Consider the following 13389-nt stretch of genomic DNA (forward strand, 5'->3'; position numbering starts at 1 on the left):
TTGAAAAGTACAGAATTTTTAAAAAATAATTAGAAACAACTGCTGTTCCCTCATTGTTTTTAATCTTAAAGATTCTTTAACATTGTCTCTTGGGAAAAAAAGGTTTGTATTTTCAGACATAAAAGAACTTTCAAAGCATCATTTTTTTTTCATCTGTTATAGTATTAAGGTAGGTTTTGCTTGATTTGAAAATTCACAGTGGTGTTCTTCTACTTAATAATAGTATTTAGATTATCAAGGCATCTGCTCAAGCAGCAGAATTCTCAAAATACTCACTAGTAGCCCAGAGTCCATTAGCATTTTTTCAATGACATGAGCAAGTTCCAGTCGCTGACAAGTAGAATTATGATTCCATCAGATAGTAGATGTGTTGACAGTGTTGTTAGCAGGGTTCAGAAAAAGGACATTGTCCAAGGAAGTGCTCCATTTTAAAAATGCCCCTCTTCTATAAGGAAATCCTGGAGTTGATGTACAGTGTGTAGATAATGAAAAAAATATCTCCAAATAATAGGTCAGAAGTGTAGTTCAAGGTATAAAAGGAAACATGCCCATGACGGATATTTCTAATTTAGAAGGGCATCTTTCCAGAACAAGCAACAATTTAAAGAAACAATAATATTGTATTAGTGAAAATATTTGGACAATAGGTAGGCAAGTAGCTAATACTGGTAAAGATTAGTGATATTTTAATTTTATTATTTTAAGTAATTAAATTATACTTCATGGAGTTCAAAGCACAACTGAGTGCTTGTAGCCAAACATATTTCTAGCATTTAATTCACATAAAATTTGGGATCATCCCACTGTTGTGAGAGCAATAGAAGTGTATGATTAGACAAGGATTCAGCCCACTAATTGGTATTTATGAACGGTTTATGATTCAAAATGATAAACCATCTGTGAATTTCACCAATTCAGAACACTTGTAATTTTTTTTTCTTCCTTGTGACACAACCTTTTGGTAGATGCTTTCTATTAGTCGTGATTTTACTGTCAGGCTTCCTTTTTGTTCAGTTTTTCCCAGCTCCATTCGGGGATGGAGACAAGCTGTATGATTTATCTGAAAGTCAATTTGCAACCTTACCCATGAGCATCCTCTGCCTACACATATACATATACACAAACTCCCTTACACACACATGTCTGTGGTAGAATATCACCATTGGGAGACAGGATATCAAATAGCAATTTCCTGAAATAATTATTATTTGCCCAAACTATAGATGCAAATAGGAAACATAGATCACTATTATTCACATTTGAAGACTGAGATTTCAAATACAGAAGGGACCACAATAGTGTGATAGGAGTTATTAAGAAATTATTTTAGGCAAATAGAGAGGAAAAGGGGTCCTTGGGAAGTTTTCATTTTTTAAAGCATCTCGGGAAAATTTTCTTGTAAAGCCCCGGCTCTTAGAGCCAGGCCAGCAACCTTCAATATGCAAATACCAGCCAGTAGAAATTGGGTCCACCCATCATGGCAATTTCCATGGGTGTCTAGCCCTTGCCCCACATGTTCCTGGCAACGCGGCCATCCCCACGTGTGTAGAATATCTTGGTGCCTAGGCTGGAGTGCAGTGGCGTAATCTCAGCACATTGCAACCTCCGCCTCCTGGGTTCAAGCGATTCTCCTGCCTCAGCCTCCCAAGTAGCTGCGATTACAGACACATGCCACCACCCCTGGCTAATTTTTGTATTATTAGTAGAGAAGGGGACTGACCATGTTGGCCAGGCTGACATCGAACTTCTGACCTCAGATGATCTGCCTGCCTTGGTCTATCAAAGTACTGGGATTACCGGTGTGAGCCACCGCACCTGGCCTATTTCTGTAAGAATTCTTTCATTGAGGCTTAACCCTCTAAGTTAGCTCTCTCTTAGAAATATAATTGTCCACCTGGAATTGTGAAGTAAATGAATATGTGTGTATGTATGTATGCATGTGTGTGTGTAAATATGAATGTTTAAGATATACATACCATGGCAAATTTTGATTTAATCTAATCTTATTCATTGCAACCTGTATACCCCTTGTCAGACTCACCACTTTTTAGTGTCTGATTCAGTTGCTTTATGCTTTTTAGTTTTAATAGGAGGATAAACAATGTTAGTCAAATAGATACAGATATAGAAAACAGAAATACAAAGTCTCTGTGAGTGAGAGTCAGATACATAAGTGTGCGATAAGAACAAAAGAATACAAAGACTGCAGATGGGCAAATATAAACTACGTTACCTAGAGATAATTCAGCAGACTACTCTCCTATATACATTTTCACAGTTTGTTCTAGTCCCACCCCCTCCCCCCACCTCAAATAGTAATTATTTACATTTCTTCCATTTTTTTATTATATACAAAAATGTTCAACCAAATGTGTGGTTTCGTGATCTGTGTAGGGTTAAAAAAAAATATGTGAAGGGTGATAGGGAAACCCTGCTTATCCTTTTGTCATTTTACTCTCACCTATTTATACTCTTGAAGAAACTGAGTGTCAGAGAGGTAAAAACATTTACCCAAAGTTATACAACTTGTCAATGGCAAAGCCAGAATTTCCTCCAGTCCTTTTATGTCACCACAAAGGATCTCTGCTCCCCACTGATCACATGGTAGAAACTTGATAAAGATTCATTAGTTTACATGAAGATAGAGGAGACATAAAAGTGGTTTCATCTTCCCATGAAATAATGTTTACGTGTAGCTATCCCTAAATAATGTTGCTAAAAAATGTTAACATGTAGCTATTACCTTTTGTGAGGGAAATCACAATGATATCTTTCAAACATTGTATTATAAATCTTAAGGGAAGAGAGGCGATACACATCAACATCCTCATCTTTCAGATGGCTAAGCTGAAGCATCTTTCTCAAGGGCAATCTAATTGCCTCTCCAAGATAAGCTGCTAAGCCTGGGACTTTCACTGTTGTTGTCTAAGCTGGGTCTCTTGCAGTGCTGTTTTATGTACTGTGAATCTATAGCCTGATTTTCTATTTACAAGGTTCATATAAAATCAATATTTATTTTATGTAGCACCCTGTACTTCAAAAGATCCAAGGTAAATCAATATGTAGGATTCATTCCATAAGAAGAGTAATTAGATAACCCCTCAAACATTGCAGTTACTGCAAATTTGAAAGCTGTAAGTTGTCTGAATCAAAGGAAAAGTCACCTAGCTTATACTAGCACCTTTCTGAAATATAACTAAAGATGCTTTTATTTATGGCTAAACAGTGGCAATAAAGAAAAACAGAGTTGCTGAAAAGATCCGTTTTGACTTTGTTTTTTTTTTTAATGTGATTCTAGGTGAACAGAAAATATAAACAAAGAAAGAGTATCTAAAATAATCACTCAAAATTACTTGAGATAACCAATGGATGTAATGTCAAAAGGTTATTGGAAGTGAAGTTGTGAAATAGAATGTTAATTTTTATTTAGCTTTTTGAATGTAGGATTCTTAGAATATAATTTGATAAAGCTAATATTTACATTGAAAAACGAACTGAGGGATCATTAAGGCATTTTGTAAGGAATACATCTGAGAACAGATAAGACATTACAATAATAACTGACTCAAATTGAGAGAATTACTAAAGAAATTGTAGCCTTGGCACGAAGCAGATGACACACTGCGAATATCACTGCTTCATACACTAAGACAAATATGTCAGCTTCTACCATTGGAGGGATACAGCCCTTCCTTCATTGGTTTCATATTTTCCTGAACAAACTACCATCTGATTATCAGCATCTGACCTAGTCCTTCTACCTTGTCAGCTTTCTTTTCTAACATCTGCCTTTCTAACATCTAACATTTCCTTTCTAACATCTACCCCTCTGGATCGCTAGAATTTGACATTGCCCGCGTTCTCTGTTTTACTTCCTAATCCTTTCTTTTCTGATTTCCTGTGTGTATATTCCTCAGGATTATATTCTGAAATCAGAAATTGTAATTTCTAATTTCTAAGGGTTTACAACATTTTCTCCAAAAAGCATGTGATCCAACCATTTTTTTGGGATTCCCTGTTTTCAGATTTTAGAAAGGCTATATGATTATAGGCTATTAGTATTAAAATCAAACAAATTATATACAGAAAAGTAAGATTGTATGAGTAGAATGAATAAAGAATGGTAAGTAGCCCCAAGTCAATTCAGGTCAAGTTTTGCTGACAACTGACAACTTAGTTCAGATCAGGTTTGTTCTCAAACGTTTTTGGATTTCGAAGTGGAAATAAGAGATGATGAGTGTCTGAATAAATGGCTATACAATGGATAGCACTGCAGATTATTTTATTTCGATTATTGTCTTATTCATAACTGTTTTGTCCCAACCTCAGTCATTTATCCCCTTGGCTTTCCCACAGCTGTAATATTTTTTGACTGTAACAAAATGCTAAGAAAAATCACAGGAAGAAATTACGAGGAAAACTATCCAGGAACAAAGTCCTCTGATAATGGAAAAGACCTCAGTTCCAAGTTATAATACCCTACGGTATAGGGGAGACAGTGTGGAAATACTTAAGTTAGTAGTAACTGCGATGTGTCCTCCAAAGTTTAATTATTCCTGAATAGATTCACTAGATTTTACCTGAAGGGTAAATTCATCGACTCACTCAAAATCATTTTCCTTGACTGTCTATTGTATAGAAATCAGTGTGTCCCTTACTGTGTGGAATTAGTATGAGAGTTAAATACTATAAGGCAGAATTTCATAAAATAAAAGTTATGAAGTTTTAGCAGTTGTAGGTGACAGATATCTCTTCCAATTTGGAAGATATGGGAAAGTTTAACATGGATAGAAAGGTAAACACTTAAACCATATCTTACTGAATTTGAGAAAAAAGAATCAAGTCCTTCTACCTTGTCAGATGTAATTATTTATTGCCTTGATGAAGGCAAGGAAATGCTTCATTAGAAACCTATAACTGGTCAGCATTCAGAGTAGGAGAAGAAAAAAGTATATATATATATATGATTTTAGATGAAAAATAATAATAACTAGATGCCCTTTAATCATGTCTTTCTAACATGGGTAACTTGCCTAATTTGATATCAGTTTAGTTACCTTAAGTTATTCAATGAAAAAATAACAATAAAAGCGGTTATAAAAATAAAGTTTATAATAAACAGCAACAATAAAAGATTGATTATGACACATAAAATTTTGACACTTAAAAATAAAATGTGCTAGTTCCACTTCCAGTATTAATGAATTTAGATTCTTCAGCTCAAAATTTTATCTGAAAATATCTGGAAAAAGTATCTGTGAAGACATTGGATTATTATCAACGAAGAGAGAGGGTTGGTAGCACAAGGGTAATAGAGAAAAGAGAAGCCTAGAAACGTCAGCCCAGAATGTGGTACTTCTTTTTTTCCTTTTCTGGAAGCTAACTTTGAAAGCTGTGTGTAAGAAGATGAGCAGAACACCCTTGAAATCTGTAGCACTGCGTCATGGATTTCAGGGGTGTTCAAAGGGCACGAGTCTTGTTTATATCCCAGGCATTTATCTGAGATCCCAAATGTCTATACCTTAAAATAAACCATTTACCAACCATGACAAATCCCAGGTCTATAGCATTTCAGACCCTGCTTAGAATAAGGTTATCTTAGCTGGTGAGAGCTACAAGCCTAGCTGCCTGAGAGAAAAAAAATGTACACTCTCTCTCAAGAAATATGATATTAGAATGGATTTTAAATATAAAATGCATGACACTGAATCAAAAATAACTGGACATACAAAAAGTCAAAGTTTTACAGAAAACCAAAAGAAAGAAAGAAAATGATTAGAGGAAAAGATATGAGATGTAAATAATGGAGTTATTACTCATGGGCTTTAGTATATTTAATATTAGTATATTTAATATTAAAGATGTGAAAGAAAGAACCTAATGAGTATCTTCAGCGGATATGAAGCAAAAATGAAGAGAGAATTTATAAAGTCAAACTAGAAGAAAATACCCAGAATGAAGAATGGAGAAGCAAAATATTAAAAGTACAGGGAAAAAAAAGCACATTAGACACTAAGAAAAGGTATTTTATATATATTTTATATATATATATATATAATCTCAAATTTTCAGAAGAAAGGAAGAATAAAACCATATTATTGTATGAAGAGTTAATGAAATAAACACTATTTATGAACAGAAATCAAAATAAAGCTAGTGTAACTATCCTGGTGACAGACAAAAGTTTCAAAAGTAGAACAATTACTAGAGTGGAAGATATTCAATACCATAAAATGTGAAATTCATAAAAATGATATGATTCTAAATGTGAATGTCTCCGATAACATAGTCTCACAGTCTATTTTAACCAAAATCAGCAGAGGTAAACACAGAAATATGAATATATTCATGAACTTGATAGGAATATTTTAACATAAACAGAAATCCAATAACTATATACAAGATTTGAACATCCGGATTATCAAACTTGATCATATTAACATACAAAGCAGACTGTATCCAAAAGCTACAGAACACATTTTTTAAAAGTTTTCATGGACTATTTTTCCAAAGTGATCATATGCTTGTTCACAAAATAGATTTTAACAAATCTCAAAGTATTTTAAGCTATACAGAGAACATTCACTGACTACCATTGAACTGAGCTAGAAAATAACAATTAATGATAACTGAAAAATCCCCAAGTGTTTGAAGATTCAATAATATGCTTTTATTTAATAAATACAGAACAAGCTGAAGAAAATATTGCAATGTAAATTGGAGAATAGGTTGTACTAACTGGTAATACAAATTCTCTGTGTGTATGTGTGTATGAATTACATATATACACATATATATGGCATGAAGTTCAACTAATATTCTTATTTATTGCTTTAATTATCTATATATTTATATGTATATATCAAAAAGGGTAAAATCAATGGGATAAAATAAATATGAAATTGATTTAAAAACAAAAACAATTCACTTGCCACTAGTAGGATCTGACAATAAAAATGGAGAAAAGTTCAAATCTTATTCAAATCATATTTATTTTTATTACTAAATTTGACAAATACTTATTGACATCTTCTACGTGCCAGACACTTTTCTAGAGTCGGGTGCGGAGACGGGAAATATAGCAGTGAACAAAACAGACAAAAGTTTGTTATTGAGATCTGCATGAACTGGCTCCTGCAGCAATGCCTGGAGCACTGGTAGGCAAGAGGATGAAAAGCAGGACAAAGGGTGTCTAATACATGGGGTACCAAGACTTGGCTTTTTTTCCGAGGTATTCAGAAGGAGAGATCATAGAAAAAATATTTTACAGAGATTTACAGAGCTGATTCCTCAATTCACATCTTTCAATGAAAGAGTTCTGAAAAATTCAATTTCACAGATCCTTAGTGACTCCCACAGTTTTACTCTTTTATTATTTGAACATTCTGAACATGAGACTCTAGATAGCAAGAGTATCGGAGATTTTTTAAAGTACAGATATTAAACTCAAACTGTGCATGTGGATTGAGTCTAGAGGACCTGACTGTCGCCCTAATTCCTTATTTCAGAAATTCCTGGAGTTCAACAGAATTAAAGTTGAAAATAAAAGCAGATTATTGGTGGACATATGAGTATGCTTTCAGAGAAATTCCATAGACTGTGAACTGTAGCAGCCATTATTTAGGTTGCAAGTCTGATTTTTGGTAGCTAATCTAATTTATTGTCTGAATCATAAATAACTTTCCCTGTCATGAGAGTGATCTTTCAAAAGGAAAATTTTGAGCTGAAAGTATAATACTAAAAGACAGCATTTCTAGAAGTATGGAAGTAAACATATGACTTTCAATGCTATGCTCTTCTGTACTTTGTGGCTAAACACTGAAGAAGTTTGGACTTAAGTAGGTTTGTAAGAATGTGTTTTTTTAAGTAAATTCTGTAATTAGAGATGTAATTAAGATTCAGAATTAAATATGCTTCTCACTGAATATTCTTCATGACTCTAAAAGAAAGTCTCATTGGTCGAAGAGCAGTATTCCCATTTAGTTGACAAAAATCTAGAAGTGATGTTACTGTATCCATAACTGTACATATAAAGTAGATTAAAAGGTAAAATACAACTTTATTAAAATACTAAATTTTTTAGCTGAATTTATTTACTGATTGCTAACAGGCTAGCCACAGTTACCTATGAAAAATATCTTATGTCCCTCACGCTCACATTTGTAGCAATTTATTCCATGAAATATTTTGGTCTAAATAAATTGATAGCTGAGTCAATCTATTCTTTGTTAAACATTTTAATCTGAGTATATAAGAGTAGACAGTGAAATAGCAAAGTTTAAACCAAAGATATGTTTTTCCAGATAGTGAAATGCCAGATGATAATGATGAACTATAGGGCAATATTTTAATATTCACTGTGGTCTGGAAAATGGCAGATGAACTTCAATGTAGATAACAAATTTTGAAAAATAACCTAAACTAAATGTACAAGGACACAGGCCCTGAACTTTTAGGTACAACTATTAAAAAAACAGATTTAGAAATCACTGCAAATTATTGTTGGAAAATATTAATGCAATTTATTGTTGTAGAGAGATCAAGATGATACCATAGGTAAGTGAAATTCATTGAAAGTAAGATGTAATTATTTTCTTTTCCCTATACATGCAGGAAACTAGGATTTTTTATTAATAAAATAGGATGAATGGTAGCCAGTCCTCAAACTTGAAAGAAAGCTGTTGAAGACCTAGAAAAAGAAGAAGAATTCTGAAGCATCTGGGAAATACTATTTTAAGCAAATCTTGAATAGTGTAAATTGATTAGCATATTTCTTTTTAAAAAGATGAAATAATTAAGGATTATAAAATTCCAAAGGATATGAATAAAGTGAATACGGTATTATCATCTGGATTCTGGTGAACAAGAAATAAAAAATACTACAATGTGTTGAGAGTTAAGATCAACTAAAAACTATATAAAATACTTTACATCACAGGGAGTAATAAGATTTTTTAAATGCTGATAAAGACTAAAAATATACAAAGGCATGGGAAAATTTTGATAAATGTATATATAATGACAATTCACCTGTTTAGGGGGAAAATGACATGTATTGAATTATGGGTTAGACAATAGGCCAAGTTGCATACAGTTTATTAGTAGAAACAATACAATAATCAATATAATCAAATAATACCAATCCAGGCTTATAGATGTAATGCTACATGTAGAGACTGGTGGTGTGGTGTCTTTCGCGTGTGTGTGTGTGTGTGTGTGTGTGTCTATATGAGGAGAATACTGAAGCTACCACAAGGGTATAGCAATTAAATTGAATCTCAACAAATATTTAGGAGGCAAAGGAGCAAGAAGGAAGAAGGGAGTAGAGTTTCTAACGCAGGAAGTTGAGAAGAAATAATGGTATATAAAGGAACTGCAACAATGTCACTGGGAGTTGCAACACTAAGTCTTAGGTATTAAGAGTAAGAGATGAGACTGGAGACATAAACAGGCACTCTTTTGCCATGTTATGAACTTAGTCTGTATCTGAAGGGGAAAGAAGGGCTTTTGAGGAACACAGAATGACGGGGTATGGGAGAGGAATACAATTATCTTTGTCTTTTACCATTGTTTATCTTTTCCTGAGTTAAAACAAGTAGCATAAAAATGAATTTATCCACTGAAATATTTTTTAATGGTGAGTAAGAGACAAATGTTCAAAAGCATATAGATAAGAGGATTATTTCAAACTCATATCACAAACTTTAAAAATTATTTCTTGAAAACAATACAATTAGGATTAAAGTAAAAATAACATTGAAAGTTGACATGAAATTTCCTTTCCCATACCATGGGAAAGGTATTTAAGACATTTGTAAAGGGCATGATAGAAAACTCACTTATCAACATCCTTAGGTTTGTGGGGACAGGAGCTACAAGGATGATTATACAATGCATTGATTTAGATGGCTCAAATGTGGATACCTATTTACCTGCCAAGCAACAAGAGTAGTAGCAGGATTTATAAACATTGACATCATGCCTTGCCACTTTTTTTCTTAGACATAGGTAATTAATAGTGGCGTGATTTTGTACTGACATGAAATAGAAGAAAATCACCCAAGATCTAGAGGCTATAGTAGATATCAAAGTGATGCAGAATAATCTCTAAAAGTCATTTTTATATATTTGGACAAATGGCAGAAAATGTGACCAAGGAGGGAAAGATACATTTGACCCTATTTCACGAAACACGGGGGATAATTCCACTTCTAATGAAAGCTGGTAAAACATCTCAAAGTAGAATTGGAACTGAAAACTAAAGAATTTCTGTCTTCTAACTTTAGCAGAGAACGTGGCTCAGTTTTTAATAAATATCGATACAAAATATTATGAGACAAAATATCCTTACCATGATGGATAATTTTCAGGTTACTTTCCACACCGCCTTTCCCTCGCTCCCAATTCTACCCTAAGCTTTGTCAGGAAGACAAAAGAATGAATATTCACCACCATGTACTCACCTCTTCAAGCCCAGTTTAAATTCTATGGGGTAAGAATTTTAACAATGCTTACAGAGTCAGATGGAGAAAGAGGAAGAGAGAAAGGAAAGGGCCATGAAACATGACCCATTTAGAAAAGATCATCCTATGGTAAGTAAAGAGAAAAAAATAAAATCATTTGTGGAATTTACGCAATCTTTTCTCAATGATAAGAAAAAAACAACATAAAATGAAAGAAACACAGAAATGATACAGTCTTTAAAAAGATAGATTTTTAAAAACTTTTGGAAAAAAGCTCACAACCTCAAAAAATTAAACAAAAAAATTGTGAAATGATTCAGTAAGATAAGGAAGAAACAAAAAATTCAGATAAAATTGAAGATGTCAAAATTAAGGAAAGAATTTAAGGAGGCAATCAATGCTATTGTGCATTATTAAGATGGTATTGGAAAAGCAAAGATACCAATCAGCAATTTAATATCTTGTACCTGTGATATGAAGAACAAGCTGGAAAAAAAGAATCCCTAAAGTGGAGTGAAGAGGCATGAAAAGAGGAAAGCAGGTATAGGAAAAATGATAGATACAGGCTTGCACACCACAGTGAGTCAACATAATCATAACTGATATTTCTATGAAAAGTAAAATTTAAAAAAGCAGGCAGGCTGGGCATGGTGGCTTACGCCTGTAATCCCAGCACTTTGGGAGGCCAAGGTGGGTAGATCACGAGGTCAGGAGATTGAGACCATCCTGGTTAACATGGTGAAACCCTGTCTCTACTAAAAATACAAAAAAATTAGCTGGGCGTGGTGGCGGGCGCCTGTAGTCCCAGCTACTAGGGACGCCGAGGCAGGAGAATGGCCTGACCCCGGCAGGCGGAGCTTGCAGTGAGCTGAGATCTCGCCACTGCGCTCCAGCCTGGGAGACAGAGCAAGACTCTGTCTCAAAAAAAAAAAGCAGGCAAAAATTGAACAGATATTTTATTTAAAGACATAATAGAAATTAAGGATATGAATCTGTGGAATAAAAAGAGTTACTGTATATACAGTATTGTGATTGAAAATTAAGTAACATCGATAAATAAATTGGTGAAGTTGTTGAAAGTCATTTTTTAAATTCTCCATATTCTGAGATACCAGGTATTATTCACACAAATACACACACACACACACACACACCCCAGGCCAGTTTCAAACTTTGTACTTATAAACTGTAAACATGCCAGAAAATATCAGAGTAATGTCTACAAAATGTTGATATGAAAAAGCATGAAACTAAAATATCTCTACCCAGCTATGCTGATGTACATGTGTAAACCAGGAAAAAGAGTTTCACCCATAGATCCTGACTGTCATCTGCTTGTGCATGTTATAAATGTTGCGTGATGACGTGCTCCCACCAATGGAAAGATGAGGAAAAGTGGGATATAAATAGTGCTTTAGACAAGTTATTTGTGCTAATCTGCTGATTTCTTCTTTCAAAGGACACAGTTTTTCTCCTGCTCCACCACTGATTTGGCAGTGAAGCCAACCAAGTTCAAGAAAGGATTTTAAAGTGGAAGAATATTGTTGTTTCAATGGGTGACCTCAATATTTATCTCTTCTCCTTCCTCCTAATTTTCTTCAGGGAGGTATAGAGATAAAAGACAGTCCATACCTAAGGAGGATTGTGTGGCGCAAATTTGAGGATGCTGATTGTCTACGTTTACTAGGAGCGTTGCTTGCCAAAAAGTTTACATTACGTATGAGAATTCCCCTTTCTCTTCCATTTTCTTCTATACAAACTAGAAAAAGAGAAAGACAATCTCATTCAATCTCATTGTCTCCTCTTGCTCTCAATTTTGTATTTCTTTATTTCCCTCTAGTTTTTAATGTTATCCTCCCTTCCTCTACCACCCAGGAGGCATTCTCATCACTGAAAGACCTCTGTTAAAAGCTTTACATGAGTGAAGATAATGTAAAGTAATTGACTTTTGCGTGTGACTTTCAAAATCAGTATAATTTAAAACATTTAAGAGCTATCTAGTATACCTTACCACTTTAAATAGAAAATAGAAATGATTCAAATATAGATGATTACATCTATATCCAGAAAGTTTAGGTATCAAAAAAACATTAAAAGTAGTGTAACAAAATTTAACAGTAGTTTTGCTAGACAAAATAATAACAAATGAGCTTTTAAAAAAAATAAGAGACAGGATCGTCCTCTGTCGCCCAGACTGAGGTGCAGTGGCTTTACCATAGCTCACTGCAGACTGTACTCCTGGGCTCATGTAATGCTCCTCCTTCAGCTTCTCAATTAGCTAAGAATACAAGCACACATCACCACTTTCTGCTAATTTTTAATTTTTTTATAGATAAGGTTTTGCTATGTTGCCCAGGAGGCTGATCTTAGACTTTTGACCTCAAGCAATTCTCCTGCATTGGCCTCCCAAAGTGCTGGGATTATAAGCACCCAGATATAAACGAAATTTTAAGACAGACAGTCCTTGTTTTGCACAGTTCCAAATATGCATACATATCAATTACCATGGTTTAATTAAATAAAACAAATCCCCCACAACATGGTTATAATTCCAATCAATGGTATCAACCGTACATGTATAAAGCACAAACTTCACACCGCTCTTCAATGCACAAATTACTACCTAAATAACGGAGGCACATCTTGATCAATGACCAGTTGCAGCATTTATTTCTAAGTCTGCTGTTGATCGGTCACTGCATATGTGTTCACGCTCAGAAAGCAAAGCATACCGTTGTCTAGCTGCTTTGTCTCCCAGTCATCCATCCATGTGATAATTTTCAAAAATAGATAATTTGAATGAGTGAATTGGCCAACCAAGATGAAATTGCAGCAAAGAGACAAAAAATGATAATACTGAAAGTAAAATCCATGTTGAATATAAATGGATTTGTAGGAAAAAAAAAATAGCTGACTGTGAAAATAA

Source organism: Nomascus leucogenys, chromosome 7b (genome assembly GCF_006542625.1).
Source record: "Nomascus leucogenys isolate Asia chromosome 7b, Asia_NLE_v1, whole genome shotgun sequence".
NCBI lineage: Eukaryota > Metazoa > Chordata > Mammalia > Primates > Hylobatidae > Nomascus > Nomascus leucogenys.